Consider the following 7,813-nt stretch of genomic DNA (forward strand, 5'->3'; position numbering starts at 1 on the left):
TACATACTGGGGCATTTTGCTGCAAGAAATGTTTTCCAGAATGTTTTCCTGTTAATCTACACTAATGCCTGCAACATTTCACTAATCAGTCCATGCCCTCTCCTATTTATTCCATGGCTCAGATCCCCATCTGTTGAAGGAAAAAAAAGTCCACTCTCTCACAAATGTGTTGGGAGGAAAATATATTAAAGATTAGGAGGCAGTGTAAATAGTGCAGGTACTGGTCCATGCAAATCCCTCAGCAACAGAGGATATTTTTATACCTTCATGGATTTTTTTTCAAAGAAGCTTCTCTTTTTGAAAAAACGGTCTCACATTTCTGTTTCACCTTACTGTTGGTAGTTTGGCAGTGTCATTAAACAATGTAGATAGTTAATTATTTTTAGTCAAGCAATGAAACACAGCAATAAAATTTTCAAAAAGAGACCTGTTTTAAAGGTCGATGACCCTCATATAAATTGCTAAGTGTCAATAAATATCTTTCAACACGGGTGGAACAATATTTGTACTTATGGACAGAGCTATAGAGTTTAGCTTGCTCAAGACCATTAAAGATCTCATGCTTATGGCTGCGCAATAAATGTCACCAATGCAACCCATAAAACTATGCCCATTCAGACTTGATTTTTTTGGAAAAAGCATTGCTGGTTTTGAAAATTGAAAGCCCTTATGAAAACTGAAAGATTTTTATGTAAAGGAAAAAACCAGGCAACTGTCTTAGTAAAATTTGATTTTCTTTTGATTTCCCTGAAACATAAATCCTCAATCATATCGCTTTACACTTCCCCAAACAGAAACAACACTGCAATAAGCAGCTTATTTTGGTTTTGAACTCCTGGAAGTAAGTTATTATGTGACTGCTTACTAAACAAAGAACACAGAGGAAATTTCTAACTTAAGTTTTGTCGCATACTAATATAATCTCTTAGATACAGAAATTACTTTTCTGTAAGATGCGTCTATAGCTGCTACCTGTTGTGCCACCAACAGAAATGTGAGAGGAAACACATCAAATGCTCTTTCTCAAGGACTTTCCAGCTTCATCCTCTTTTTGGATGCACACCTGCTAGGTGATCAGCATGCCAGGTCTGTATGAATGGAAGAGAACATATGCGGAATGATCTCATTGGTATTCCACATGCAATTTCAAAGCTAAACAATGCATGTCTTTTATATATGAATCATCTCCTAGGAATTCATGCCTTCGTGGCACCTTTTCTAAAACAGGAAATAAATATGGGTTGCTAAGTTACTTTCATGCTTTGAAAAATCCCACTGCCATTTCTATTGTCCAGTTTGTGTTCTGAAGGCTGTGCTCCATCACAGGGATTTTTTTTCCTTCCATAATGAATACTTGCTGCTTTTACCTTTGTCTTACTTTCTGGTGAAGGTAAAGTCACACAGATTCCCTGCATGTTTTGCCTCTTAGACCTGTACCAAATGTGCCTCACATTGTACCACTTTGCTGGGAAGTGCCTAGAAGATGCAGACAAAAATTCTCCAGGCACAGACAAAACTCCTCTGGGCAGTGAGGCACCAAGCCAGTGCTGGTGACCTTATACTCCTTGCTGGAGCACTCTCTCAAGAACATGTCGATGTCTGGGCTGGGACACTTGATGCTTCAGCCAAGGCCAGTGCTTTTGCCTAGCAGCTGAAGTAATCTGCATCTCAAGGATCTACTCCCCCATCTTTCCATCGTCGACTTGATTGCACATAAACTTTATACAGTATGCAGTTTATACAGAGTTACTTCCCATCTGTATCTCTTAAGAGTGGCTGTATTAAGGTTAACTAGCTTAGGAGTCATAAATAGGAATGGCTAATGTGATTGTACAAGCTTCCCCCCGGATCCTGGTCCATATTGTAACTCTGACCTGTAATGCACTCTCCCTGCAATTCCAGTACTGGGCGTCTCTTAAGCAAATACAGCTAATCACTTCAACAGGTTGCTGACTTTTATGAATTGAATTGCATAGCAAATAGCTGTGACAGTGTGTACAACATTGCCAGACAAGAAAACAACATCATTATGGAGGGAAGAATGTTCCCCAACTCAAGAGAAGAGAGAAAAAAATGTTTTATGTTACTTCTTATAAAAGAAGGGTGTTACCTGGGGTTGCTGCCTGGGGGAGAGGGCATGGGGGTGTGGGAGGGAGGTTTTTGTTGAGGTTTTTTTTGCATGTATCTGGGAAGTTGGTACTGAAATGGTGGGTCAGATACCCAGAGTGTACATACATAGATTCTGTCTCTCCGTTTTCCAAGATGGAGACTTAATGCCAAATAATGTGTGATGGTGCAATTAAGCAAAGGCAGATGAGAAGCAAATCATGCAAGATACTCAGCCACCTCTGCAGGGGCAGAGATGAGACTACTCTCAACAAACTAAATGCATGCTGAGACTGTGACTTTCTCCCAGGACCCACACGAGTTTCAGCTGCCTTCCCCTCACGTTAGCTTTTTCCATTTCTCACCAAGCCTTGCAGGCTCAAAGTGCCTCTGGCCCTGGTACCCCAGACAGGGTTTAACAGCCAAGCTAATTACCCCAGTAAATGAAATATCTTATTTCATCAATTCTACCTTTGGTGATCTTCTCCCACTTCCACTTTCCACCTCTTGCCCCAATTAATTTCAACGACTTCAGTTTTGTCATACCTGAAATACATTTGGCCTCATCAATACATTTGGCCACATCTTTCTTGCAAGGTGCAGGCTGAATTTACACTATAGTGATTTAATTTTCTGAAGGCTTTGACATAATTAGCCAGGCAAGCCAGCTAAGCTGTAGGTTGCTTTGTGCTGTACATTCAAAGAGCATTCAGAGCTGTTGGAATACTCTGGAAATAATTTCCTTGCAATTTTCAGCAATGTAGTACAAATTCTTGGTGAAATGGTGCATTAGTCACATATTACACAACATGTCTCTCTCTAATAACTTATAGCAAATTTTAGCTGTACTAAAAATAGTAGTTACAGCCCTCATTAATTATAAGGATATTGGATAGTAAATTGCTGCAAAAAGCTTTCATGCCAGGAACTGCAAGCTCCCATGTTTGTATTTGATGTCTGTATTATGAGACAAATAATGTTTCCTCTTCCAAAACCACAGGCCCTGGCCAGAATATCTGGCAAAACTCTCCTGAAAAAAACAAGAGACAGACATTGAGGACATACAAGCTCCAGGACTGGCCCCTGGTTTTGTGTCACTGGCTTTAGCAAGGTCATGTAGCCGGATGCCTGGGACTGCTGGTGGCCTTTGCAAGAAAGATTCTGATAATGCTGTAGAGAGCATGACTCTGCAGGGAATCCATTGCTTTCAGGAGGTTATTTTCAGCATGTGGGACAAAGGTCATTATAATTGGCGGCACTGCAGTGAGGTTAAACCAGCAATCTTCAGGAGAATTTTGTTTGGAAATCTGTTTGCATCCAGTGGGAACACAGACAAGTGTTGGGAGAGATGATATTAGTTTACAGAAAAGTGACTGGTGTGAAAAAAATGAAATGGGAACGACTATCACATTCCCAGAACTGAAGTTACACATCCAGAGCAGCCTAAACTGACCTAGGACAGACCTTGGCCACCTTGTCTTCTCATAGGTTGGAAAAGAAATCAAGTCAATAGTATTGGGTTGGTCTAGCTCCATGAAGCAATTTGGCAGAGAGCTGGAAGGGCACCTCCTGAGCCTGTGTGAGGCCAAGGCTGGGGCCAGGCAGAAGGGCAGCATATCACAGTCCTGGTGCCCTCCCTGGGGCTGGTGAGGCCTGCCCACCCTTCCACAGCAGTGAAATCTTCCAGGCAAATGGCACCACAAACCCCTTGGCAAATACACCCAGGGAAAGGTCCAGCAGCACACAAACACAAGGGGATCCTTTTTCTCCTGTACAAACTCAGAATGAAATAGTGGTACTTGTTTCCCCCAGGGTGTAATGAAAGGATGAATTCTACAGGTCTGGGGAGGGGTTAGAGAAATTCTATGCTGTTCCCTGTGCACCAGCCTTTTGGTGACAGGCCAGGGTATTACTGGTGGGATAGCTCAGACACTGCCCTGCTCATTGACACCTCCTTATTCATTCTGATGGCTCAGTCAAGTGAATTGCACACAAAAATTCTGTGGCTCCTTTTTCAGCTTAATTCAGCTTCTTCCTATGTCTCATGACAGAGGGGTCTTTGGGGATGAGTAGGGTTCCCCTGCAGCAGTAATATGCCAAAAAGCCAAACCCTAACCCAATACCATTACATACAATTTCCTTGCTAAAATACTATAAGCTGGTATAATAGGGTACCCCACACTTTATTGAGATCCAAAAAACTCTCTTGCTGCATTCTTCTTTGTTTCAGATTTGATTGATTTTTCTCAGTGTATTGGGGATTTTGTTTCTGTTTGGCTTTGTCACCTAAGTATAGTAGTTAGAAAATGAAGAATTTTTTTTCTTTCCTTTCTTTTCCTTTATTTCCTTCAAGAAGGCCAGTAAAATCAAAACTCTTCCCAGTAAACCTTTTTGTCTTCAAAACCCAGAGGTCTGCTATATTAAAACAGGCCAAGCATTTGCAAAACAAGACCTCAGCCATTTTCTCCATTGGAAGTAGTCAGAAGGCACAGCTCTGTCTCAACATGCAGAGCAGAAAAGACTGTAACACTCCAAAGCTCACATCACATAAACATCCCAGTTAATTGCCAATTTCTGCTGGAGCATTAGAGCAACAGGACACATTCATGGGACATCCAAAGCTGCCTCATCAGTCCCATCCCTCAACTCTTTTAAATGCCAGAAGCCAGCTGAGAGTTGTGCACTGTGAAGTTTTCCAGCAGTGAGTGTGCAGCTGAGCTCCTCCTGCTCCTTACCTGGGCAAGGGAACATTCCCAGACTCACTCCAGTGGCGGCGACTGTGAGTAGAGTAGCTTTGAGGAGAATTCCTCAAAAACATTCACTCAAGGACCACTTTGGCTCCTCAGTCTCCTGCTGCTCTCCCACTGCATCAGCAACTGGGGAGAATTGCAAAACCACTGCTTCATGAAGGCAAAGGATCTGGTAAAATCTGTCAGATCTGGGCCTTGCAAATAGGCAAGGAACTGCAGCCAGCAAGGGAGCTAGGTCCTGTCCTCCTGCAGCATCACACTTCCTTCCTTAGGTGGGTGCTACCAGCATTAAAAGCAGGGAGTATATGATGAAGGAGCTTCCAGGCTTCTTGACAAACACTTCCAGAGGAAGCTGAGCACTCCTGAGGGCCAGCAAACAGGTGTTTGCTTTCTCTTTTCTGCAGCCCTGTCCTGCATAGCACATGGGAAGTAGCTTCCCTTATTTGTCCTTCCAAGATTGACCAGATTAGTCTCCTCATCCAACATGCTGAACAAAAGTCATTTGTATAACAATTCTTAGGGCTAGCATTTACTCACCCCATAGCTGTTAACCCCGACCTCCCTGGATCTGTATCCCAGCCTGAGAATCCTGCACAGGCTGGTAACAATTGCAAATCATGTTGTCAGAACTTCTTAACAATTGCAGCTATTTTCATGCTTTCTGTGCTTTCTGTCACTCTACCTGTCACAGGACTTAAGTGCACCCTTTCTTGGTTCTGCCTTGGACACAAGGCACCTTACATTTTTAAACATAGGAACCAAATAAGCTGGAATTAGAAAAAGGAATAAAAGGGTTCCCCCTTTCACCAAGGGAAGATAGCTTAGTGGTCTTCAGTGAAAATGTCCTTTCTGACATGCCCTACCCATTTTTTGTCCAGTAAAGAGCCCTTTTTCTCCCTAGATGAGCAGACCAGGGAGGGTACTGAAGAAGCAAGTCACCAGAAGAATGCAGAGAAATCCCCAAAGAGCTGTGGCCTGGAAATTAGGCAGAAGATATCTTGTAGCATTGTTTGTATGGCTGCTGGGTTTTGCTTCGCTGCAGGGCATGTGGAGGCTTTTCATTTTGCAAAAATCAGCATGGAGCATCTGGGGTAGGGGCCATACCATTTAGTAGGCCCTGAAATGAAAAAGCTCCATAGAACCCATTTACGTTGACTCTTTAGCTATCAGAAATCATGAATTGTGATTCATTTATACCCTTGTCATAAGATGACCACTGCCTCTTCCCAGGCAGCAAGTTATAAAAGGGTTATTCATCAATTCATTAACATTTAGCAGAGCAAAGTAAGTCAGTTCCAAGTTGATGATGCTAAACTATCAGTGAAATGAGATCAAAATCATTAAGAGCGAGACACTGCCAAGTCATGTTATGCTGAAGTGGCATCTCCAAAACGAACAAAGAGATCTCAAGCTTTTAAGCCTGAAATTGTGACATGGAAAATGTACTTAGCTGCTAGAGACCTGTAACTGAAGAGCTGCAGGTACCCAGCTTCAACAGGTCTCTGTGGGGGTAGCAGCACTCTTATCACTGACCCTAAGGCAGATGTCTAAACTCCCTGGGTGGCAGGAAGGTGGCGGATTCAGTTTTGGATCCACCTTGTGCAAATGCTTTCTGCCCACAGGCATCTTCCAGCCGAGCATGGAGGGGTTTCTGGGCTGCACTTTGGAAGTACATCTCTCATGATATGTTCAGTTTTAACCCCTAATTCCGCATTCTGGGTTCTGTCACTACTCCTCATTACCTGTACTTGTGGGCACCCAGGTCTGGATGCTTGCCAAGGTTTCAATTGCATTGATTGAACACTATTCCATGAATGCATGTTTTAAAAAACTTCATTTGGTGAGTTTTGTATCTCTCCTTTACTGTTTTTTGGGTTTTTTTTTTTTTTTTTTGTAAATGATCTCCTGGCAGGCAAAACAACACTTTGTAAGCCCATATTGAAGTTCATTCACAGCACAGCTCACATGTTATCCCAATGAGCCCTTGGGGAGGATGGAAATCCACTGGATGGAGTAGGATGCTGGGAAAGTGTCCTTTATTCATGGTTAACTTCAGCCAGGATGAGGCAGTTGGAGAGGCTGGAGACAAGTCTTGTGACATGTGCAGAACATTCCCTGCTGCTTGCTGGAAGAAATCTGCACTTACTAGAAGGAGTAAGGGATTCCTGACTGATGGAAGAACATGACTCTGCTCTCTGCTGAACTTTCAGCATTGCAACTGGTCTGCTTTAGAGTCAAAAATAACTGGTTTAGAAGTGTTCTAAGGCATACATTTCTTATTACCCCCTTATGCTAGCTACATCAGGAACTGTGGACTAACTATCTCCCTTACTTTGTCCTTTCCAATCCTGATTTCCCTGAGAAACTAAGGTACTTATGATGCCTGTTTCCATTTGCCCCATCTATCAGACTTTTATCGGTTAAAACCATTTAAAGCTATTAATGTTTCTGCTTTTGCTATAACAAACAGCTTACTTCATGAGCTCATTCATGGAAACTAAATTAATTTTAGAGGCTAATAATGACAGATAGAGTGTGTGTTATTTTTACTGAAGGAAAGATGTCAAATTCTAGGCTTACTGGTAGTGCTTACATCTGAGCTGAGCTTAGGCCACAGCCACTGTATGCTGGTGAGGTTCCTCTGATGCCATGCCAGTTTTTCCCCAAGGGAAATTGGTTCCTCTTTTTAGGTAGGAGCATCTGCCTAATGTGCTATTTATAATATATTTCTTTCACAGAATGTCATTTAGAGCTACAACTGCATTCAGAAATGCAATGAATGAAATTAATATGTTTCTGAAAATATTTTAAATGCTTTGGAAATGATTAAAATGTGAATAAAAAGGATCCTTGAATACATTAATGAAATTAAGTCAGCATAATTAAGACCACATAAAAATTCACTGGTTTCAGTGGCATTTAGATGTTGATATTGATATTGGTATAAGGAAGAACAG

Source organism: Molothrus aeneus, chromosome 1 (genome assembly GCF_037042795.1).
Source record: "Molothrus aeneus isolate 106 chromosome 1, BPBGC_Maene_1.0, whole genome shotgun sequence".
Classification (NCBI taxonomy): domain Eukaryota; kingdom Metazoa; phylum Chordata; class Aves; order Passeriformes; family Icteridae; genus Molothrus; species Molothrus aeneus.